This window comes from Pipistrellus kuhlii, unplaced genomic scaffold (genome assembly GCF_014108245.1).
Source record: "Pipistrellus kuhlii isolate mPipKuh1 unplaced genomic scaffold, mPipKuh1.p scaffold_m20_p_15, whole genome shotgun sequence".
NCBI lineage: Eukaryota > Metazoa > Chordata > Mammalia > Chiroptera > Vespertilionidae > Pipistrellus > Pipistrellus kuhlii.
Window position 1 is genome coordinate 3,524,957 of NW_023425460.1, and position 7,439 is coordinate 3,532,395.

Genomic DNA, 7,439 nt, shown 5'->3' on the forward strand with positions numbered 1-7,439 from the left:
TTTAAAAAAAGAAATATACATTTGAAACCTATATGATCTTATTTAAATAAACTACATCAGAAATAGATAAATTTACTTTAAATTTTTTACTAGTAATACTTATGATAAGACACCCATGGAATTACACTAGTGTCAGAATAAGCCAAAGGAAAATGATCTGGTTAAATGGAAAGGTCCTAAGTCTGGTTTATGGAAGGGTCATGACCCCTTGTTAACCTTTGGTTGAAGATATGCTTGTGTATTTCCAGAAAACTCCTCCAAGACCATGTTGACTCCTGCAAGGAACATTCAACATGGATCTGAGCAAGGAACTGACCAGACTATTCCAGCCACAGATAGCAGAAGCCTCAAACAACATGCTGAAGATGGGAGGAGAACAAGACAAGGAGGAAAAGTCCAGAGATGTCCTGGGAGATGGTGAAGAAGCCTTGTCATGCCAGCAGTCATCAGGTGTACAATGGGGCAGGTTGCCCTGGACAAAGCCAAAAAAGGTAAGACTTGCATTGGCATTGCCCTCCATTTGTCCACCACCCAGAACTCAAATATCATTACTGTCATGTCACAAGGGACAGTGATTGGGCAGGGGATTCATAAAGTAGGCCCAGAAAGGAGCCTACTGCAAACTAGTTCCTTAGATGCCTGGAAGCAATTTAAAAAGGACATAAAAGAATTCAACCATTTTCATTGTCTTATATATTTATTTCTAGTCTTCATACGTGGACTGAAAAGTCTTAAAAGAACCCAAGCCCTGCAGATGGCATACACCTTTCGAAATTTATTAAGAAAACAAAAAGGGGGAAATGCTGAAGGTTAAGACCAATAGTACTTAGCATATTAATGCAATATTCAGCAGGGCTAAAAATCAGCATAATATTGCCCTGCTGTTGGCCAAATAGCTCAAGGCAATCCCCTAACCTGATGATCTTCTTACTGTTTACCAATCTTCACTTTGGCTATGCTTGTATGCATTCCTAAAGGGCAAATGGGTATTCAAGTGAATAAAAGCAAACGGGACCCAGAAGTCAGGGAACTTCCCCACCAGAGGGAAGTTTCCACCTGGCTCCCCCATGGCTTCTAAATTCATATTTTTTTGATCTAATGTATTCATTTGTGTGTGGCTCCTTCTTCAGATCCTGAACCCTAGCTGCAAATGGATGTGGCATTCACAGCACACAATAGGATGTAAAGATCATGTTTCTGAGAAATATTCATTTTAAACCTATATGATCCTATTAACCAATGTTATCCCAATATATTTAATAGAATAAGTAAACAGATAAATTTCAAAAGGAATAAAAGAATTAAATTATTTCATTCTAGTTGCCAAAATAATAGGGGCATTAAAATCACAAGGGTCTTGGCCACCTGAAGATACTGAAGTCCAGAGATGACCTTGCCTGAGGTCAAACTCTAAGAAGAGGAATATGGCCAGACTAACCTAAAGCAGGTGAAAGTACAATTTTTAAGGGGGAAATCCATGGCTGAGGTGCAGGCCGAGGGAGTGTCTGGCTTGATTCCAGCATAGATCATGCCTCCCCAACCCAAATGAAGGAGAAGCACGAGGAACAGACTTGATGGGCAGATGACCTCATGGGAGGCCTATGAGCCATGCCTGCAGATGGGTCCTGGCTGCTGCTGGGAGTTAGAGGCCTTGAGAGCTCAGCCAGTGCATTTGGGCAGCACCAGGTGTTCTGAGTAGGAGAGAGCGACATGTGCGCAGCTGGAAGTGTTGAAGGAGTTTGGGGACAGCAAACCAAAATACTGTTCAACCTGATTTAGGCTGCTTTTCCCTCCCCCAAAAATCCAAAGTTCACATGAGTTTTTTTTCTTCTCAGTACCTTGAATTCACACCAGGTGGCAACCTTCCCTGTGCCTCCTCTATCAAGCTGCTTCCAAAACACATTTCCACCAGACTTTCAATTCCTTGCTTTACATTCTCCTCTCAACTCCAGTCAGCAGTGCCTCTGTTCCTACTCCATTATTTCAATCTCATTGACAAAGGCCAACAAAGGCCCTAAGTTGCCCAGCCTGATGGTTAATCTGCCTCCCTAAATCATCAAAACATTTTTAAAATCTCTCTTACTTCAGATTCTTATTTTAAGCTTAGCTTCATGGTATATCCACTGAGTCCTTTATGCTTTTGAAAAATATCCCATATCATATACCAGTGTGTGGTATGTGAGCCTCCTACTCTGGGGGAATGTGAGGAAGGCCATCTGGAAGTGGACTGTGGGTCCTTGGGAGCCTGGTGAGTGTGTGAGCCCAGACTGCAAACTGCAGGGAAACAGCCAGCATTTGGATCTCACACAGTTTACACACAAGCACACCCCACCCCTGCCCACACCTGCTTGCTTTGTTTTCTGGACTCTATATAACCGTGAATTGTGAAAGCCTGGGGTGAGGAAAACTTCACTTGCAGGCCACGCTGGTGTCCTCATAAGTCTAATAAACCGTGTCTTTCACAGCCAGTCCTCTGGTTTATTTCTTTAAAACCAGCAGGCAAGCTAGTCAGTTTGGCTCACTAGATAGAACTTAAGTCTGTGGACCAAAGGGTCCTAGGGTTGATTCCTGGTCAGAGCACATGGCTGGGTTGTGGGCTTGATCCCTACTAGGGGTGTGCAGGCAATCAATAATTCTCATAATTGATTTTTCTTTCTCCCTTGCTCTCTGAAATTATTTTAAAAAATAAAATCAGCAAGCAACACACTGCTGTTTTTCTCAGACCTCAGCTCTTTGCAGAACAAGTTGCATAGTCCTGTTGGTGGAGGCAAGATGGGAGGTGGTGTGAATATAGTGGGGGAAATCCCAGTTGGCAACCCTGATTGACAGTTGGACACCACCTGGAAAATGCCAATAGAACTGTTTTTGGTCCTGGAATCAGTGGTGTGAAAGCTGCTACTGGCAAATGAAAGGAAAATGAAGACAATGGGTCATTTGCCTTCCAGAGTGGCTCAGCTGGTTGAGCATCATCCCATGAATGGAAAGATCCCTAGTTCAGTTCCTGATCAGGACACATGCCTGGGTTGCAGGCTCCATCTACTGCGGTGTGCAGGATTAGCCAATAGATGTTTCTCTCTCTCTCTCCCTTTCCCTTTCCCTTTCTCTTTTCCTTTCTCTCTCTCTCTCTCTCTCTCTCTCTCTCTCTCTCTCTCTCTCTCTCTCTCTCTCTCTCATCAATAAAAACATATTTTAAAAATAAAAGAAAATGGGTCTTTTAAGCACCCTAAAATCTTCTGGAGGCCCTGAGGAGGAACCCTCCGGTCCCTCCCTGGGACAGTGGTGTAGGAATTGGTGCCTCCCCCAAACTCTGTGTGGGCAGTAGGGGTGACTGCCCCACCTCCATGAGAGATGGAAAAAACCGACACTTTTAAAACTCAAGTGGTGGAGGTTGTCCAACCCAATACCCTCCCTCATCTCCAGCCTTCTTAAAAGTTGGCAAGGACACTAGGTAATTAAGCAACACACTAAAGGAAAGCAATAATCACCAAGAATTCAATGGTGATTTAAGGTTAGTGAATGTCTTTCAAAATTATTAACATGACATAGATGTTTGTTTTGCCTGGGTTTACAAAACAAAGTTCATGTTATTTATCTCTGTTACAAAATTTGTCAATAAAATGGCTTGGTAATAATTAACTTTAAAATCTCATACAGTTGGTAAGAACAAATACAATTGAATCTGTGAATGAATATATTGTATTTTGTACTTTATTTGAAGAAGGTCTCTTAAAAATGTGAGTCTATTTGCCAATGAAAAAACCTATTTCTAGAATTTATGAAGTGTATTCATAAATTTGCCAATCTAAAAAATGTTAATTACTTGCTTTTAGATGTCACTACAAGTTAAGTTTTCTAAAAATTAAGAATTCTAATGAAGTTGGAAAAAAAGCATATGGTTTTGGTAATGGAATGTTTAAGTTATGGTAATATATACATATATATATTTTTTTGTCTCAACAGGTGTCACCACCGGCTTTATTTACACAAAGAAAATATTCAACAGCAATAGCTTCATTTCATACCTCCCCGAGCATTTTTAAAACCAAAACCCTCAAAGATAGTTAGACTTGGTGCCTGATAACTTGATGACTATCAGAGTCCTGGAAAAGGAGCGAATCAGGCTGCAGGTTTAACTGAGTGAGCCTATCCTGGCACTTAGCCCAAGGGCTGTTAGAAACCCTGGCTACCTCTCAGAAAGGAACTCTGGAGGTTTGAGCAATGACCCGCTGGCCCTGAGAATCCTCAGTGAAAAGCTGGCTCCCGGAGGCCCTGTCACTCTTTTCATGTTCCAGAGCCATAGGAACAGGACAAGGCCTTTGTCTTCCTGCTTCTGTGTTTTCTCCACTCCAGGCTCCCTGTATGTTGAAGGAAGGCAGGGGCCTGCCTGTTTTCTCTGGCAGACACCTGTGCCCATGTAGGCTTGTCTCAGGGCTGTTGGCCCTTGCCCCCAGGTGGTTTACTGAGTCTCACCCATGAAGCCATCCTTCTCTCCCTTCTTTTGGTCCAGCAAGCAAGAACTTTCCAAGTTCTGGAGGAAGGAACATGCCAGTAAGTCTTGACTTTCTCCAGCACAGTCTAAGTTAGTCTCAGGCTGGAACAAAGACAACCCCAGTCAAGAATGGGGTTCCCAGCCTGTGGTGGCCTGAAGCCTGGAGGGACTGAGGAGAAAGTCCAGCTTCCTGGATGTCTGTAGGGGTTGAAGTGGCTATGGTGGTGCCACATAATCATCCCCCAAGCCCGGAATTAGGGCTAGCTGGATTGCATCTTTCTTAGACTCCCGGTTGGTCTGACTTGCTATATACGATGAAACATTCCCCTGATCACCACCATCTCTCTTTCCTGACTGTAGGTGAAGAAGAAAGCGATGCTGGCTGCCGAACACCTACAGGTGGCACTCTTTGAGTCAAAGGGCAACAGCTAAAGCCTGGGCCTCCCCTTGAAAATGATTGACATGTTACAGCTTGTTAACAGCTTGTCTGTATGTGTGGAGTGGCATCTATGTCCTTGCCAGCAATGACAGGACATTGTATGCAAGACAGGGCTGAGAGCCACAACATTGAATGGTGACTGCACCTTCCTTATAATCCAACAGGAGCTGGACTGATAGGACATTATAATGAACTGTTGAAAAATGCCCTGAAGCCAAAACCGGTTTGGCTCAGTGGATAGAGTGTCAAACTTAGGACTGAAAGGTCCCAGGTTCGATTCAGGTCAAGGGCATGTACCTTGATTGCGGGCACATCCCCAGTAGGGGGTGTGCAAGAGGCATCTGATCAATGATTCTCTCTCATCGATGTTTCTAACTCTCTATCCCTCTCTTTTCCTCTCTGTGGAAAATCAATAAAATATAAAAAGAAAAATGCCCTGAAGACTGAGGGAGGGTCATTATGAGGACAGATCCCAAGACTCTACTAACAATGAATTCTACTAACAATGAATGAAAAGCCCCAACCAGATCGACTGCATGTTCCAGATGCTGCCGCAGACATGGGCAAACCCACTGAGAGGGCAAGTTTGAACAACGGGTGGTAAGATAAGACCCTTTTGGGGAAATAAAAATAACCTGTTGTCAGCGCCGCAGGACATACACCCTGAAGTCAATGTATTACTCTGGCCCTGGAAAACTCAAACTGGCACCCACTGGTGTACTCTCCCGGCCCCATGGGGGGAGGGTCTTGCACAGGGAGTGCTTATACAACCTGCCATACTGGTAAATGGCCACCTACTATTCAAGTAAATAACCCTAGGACACGTATCAGGCTAGGGACCTTCATTATTCCCATCTGGCAGACGCATACTCCTCTCACAGCTAGGACAGGAGGTGGGGACAGGGGGATGTCACCAGTCAAAAGGTATGGCATAGGAGAGCAACAGCCTGTATACTGATTTCCCTCTATTGATGCTGCTAACATTTGTCTTACTCTCCCTAGTTCAGTCAGCTAGCTGTTTTGTGAGATGCTGATGGCACGGCTCTCACCGTTTCAAACTGTGGGGAGTGTCCGTTGATGCCCTCTCTCTGCTACTGCTGGGCTGCCCTGGAAAACGAACCCAGTTAACCTAACAAACTGACCCTATCCCAGCATGGCTTGGAGAGTTGTCTTGGGACTGGCGATTAGTTTTATATACTCTGATTCTGGTATGTATGAATCTGTTGTTATTCCTTTGCTGTAGGCTACTAGTATTATATATAGTTGCTATAGAAACAGATGCAAAGTCTCACCCATTCTCCTTTCTCCCCAGGATATACGCGGAAGTTGTAAGGGGGAGATTGTATGTGTTGGGGTGGAGGGTATGATATGTGAGAACATGGCCCCTTCCCAAGCTCCGATGCCCCCTCCCAAACTGTGGGAATCTGATGAAGGCCGTCTGTGAGTGGACCGTGAGATCTTGGGAGCCTGGCCAGCTCCTCGGTACATCCAGAGAGAAACCGCTTCTAGACTGTAAACAACTACAGAGAAACAGTTAACGTTTTGATCTCACACAGCTTACACACAAGCACACCCCCCCACACACACACACACACACACATACCGTGGGCTTTGTTTTCTGTACTCTATATGACCCTGACCTGGGCAAGCCTGTGCTATGGAAAACTTCACCAGCTGGCCGCCACTGGTGGGCACATAAGTCATAATAAAACTCCCCTTCATGGCCACTCCTCCAGCCTATTTCTTTAGAATCAGCAAGAAAAAGCTGACGTTTTCTTGGACCCCGGCTCTTTGCATAATGACTAAGTGTGTATTGAGCCCTGTGAATGCAGTCTCTGTTCTCTGCAAACCAACATTCAGTAAGTTCCCACTCCCAATTACCATCAGCAAGGGGAAGTCAGAACTCCCCAGGAACTAAGAGGGAGGAGTTTCAGGACGTGCCCACTACATACCTTTCAGCATCACCTTAGAAACTCTGTGGCCTCCCGCTAAGGCTCAGCTCTCTAACTAAGCTGGGCTGTTTCTGGGTACTAAGAAACGTCCTGGCCTATACATCTGCTTCAGATGCTACAAATACCAGTTCCAGGTTACCTCAGGAAAAAATACTTAAGTCAAAAGCAAGTTGATGACCCGATATTTCTGTTGGCACAACAGCATGACTGCAGAGTGGGTGAGTTGCTCTCTCCAGTGGTTGGTTCTCCAATTCTTTGTCAGTGCCTATTTCTGCCTTCCCAACCACTTGCCTTTGGCACCTTCACTGTAAAGCAGATGAAGTCCCCCAGTTTTTGCAATGCTCCCCTCCCCACACCAAATCCAAACAGGGCCTAGGCTAGACTTGGAGAAAGGGCAAGACCCCCTGAGCTAGGGGACCTCTTCCCTGGGGAAGGACTGGCCTGGAGGGAAATTATAATAAAAATAAAAGCAAGTTGATGAACATGCAATTTGATTAAAATGATCATCTGGCTAAAAAGAAAAAGGCAACAATAGCAACAGGTGATTTTAAGAGTTTGG

The 7,439-nt window shown here is 44.5% G+C and overlaps 1 pseudogene; it reads right to left on the reverse strand.

The window, feature by feature from the left end:
* Positions 1 to 3,906: 3,906 nt before the first annotated feature.
* LOC118718998 lies at positions 3,907 to 5,663 on the reverse strand (annotated as a pseudogene).
* Positions 5,664 to 7,439: the final 1,776 nt, after the last annotated feature.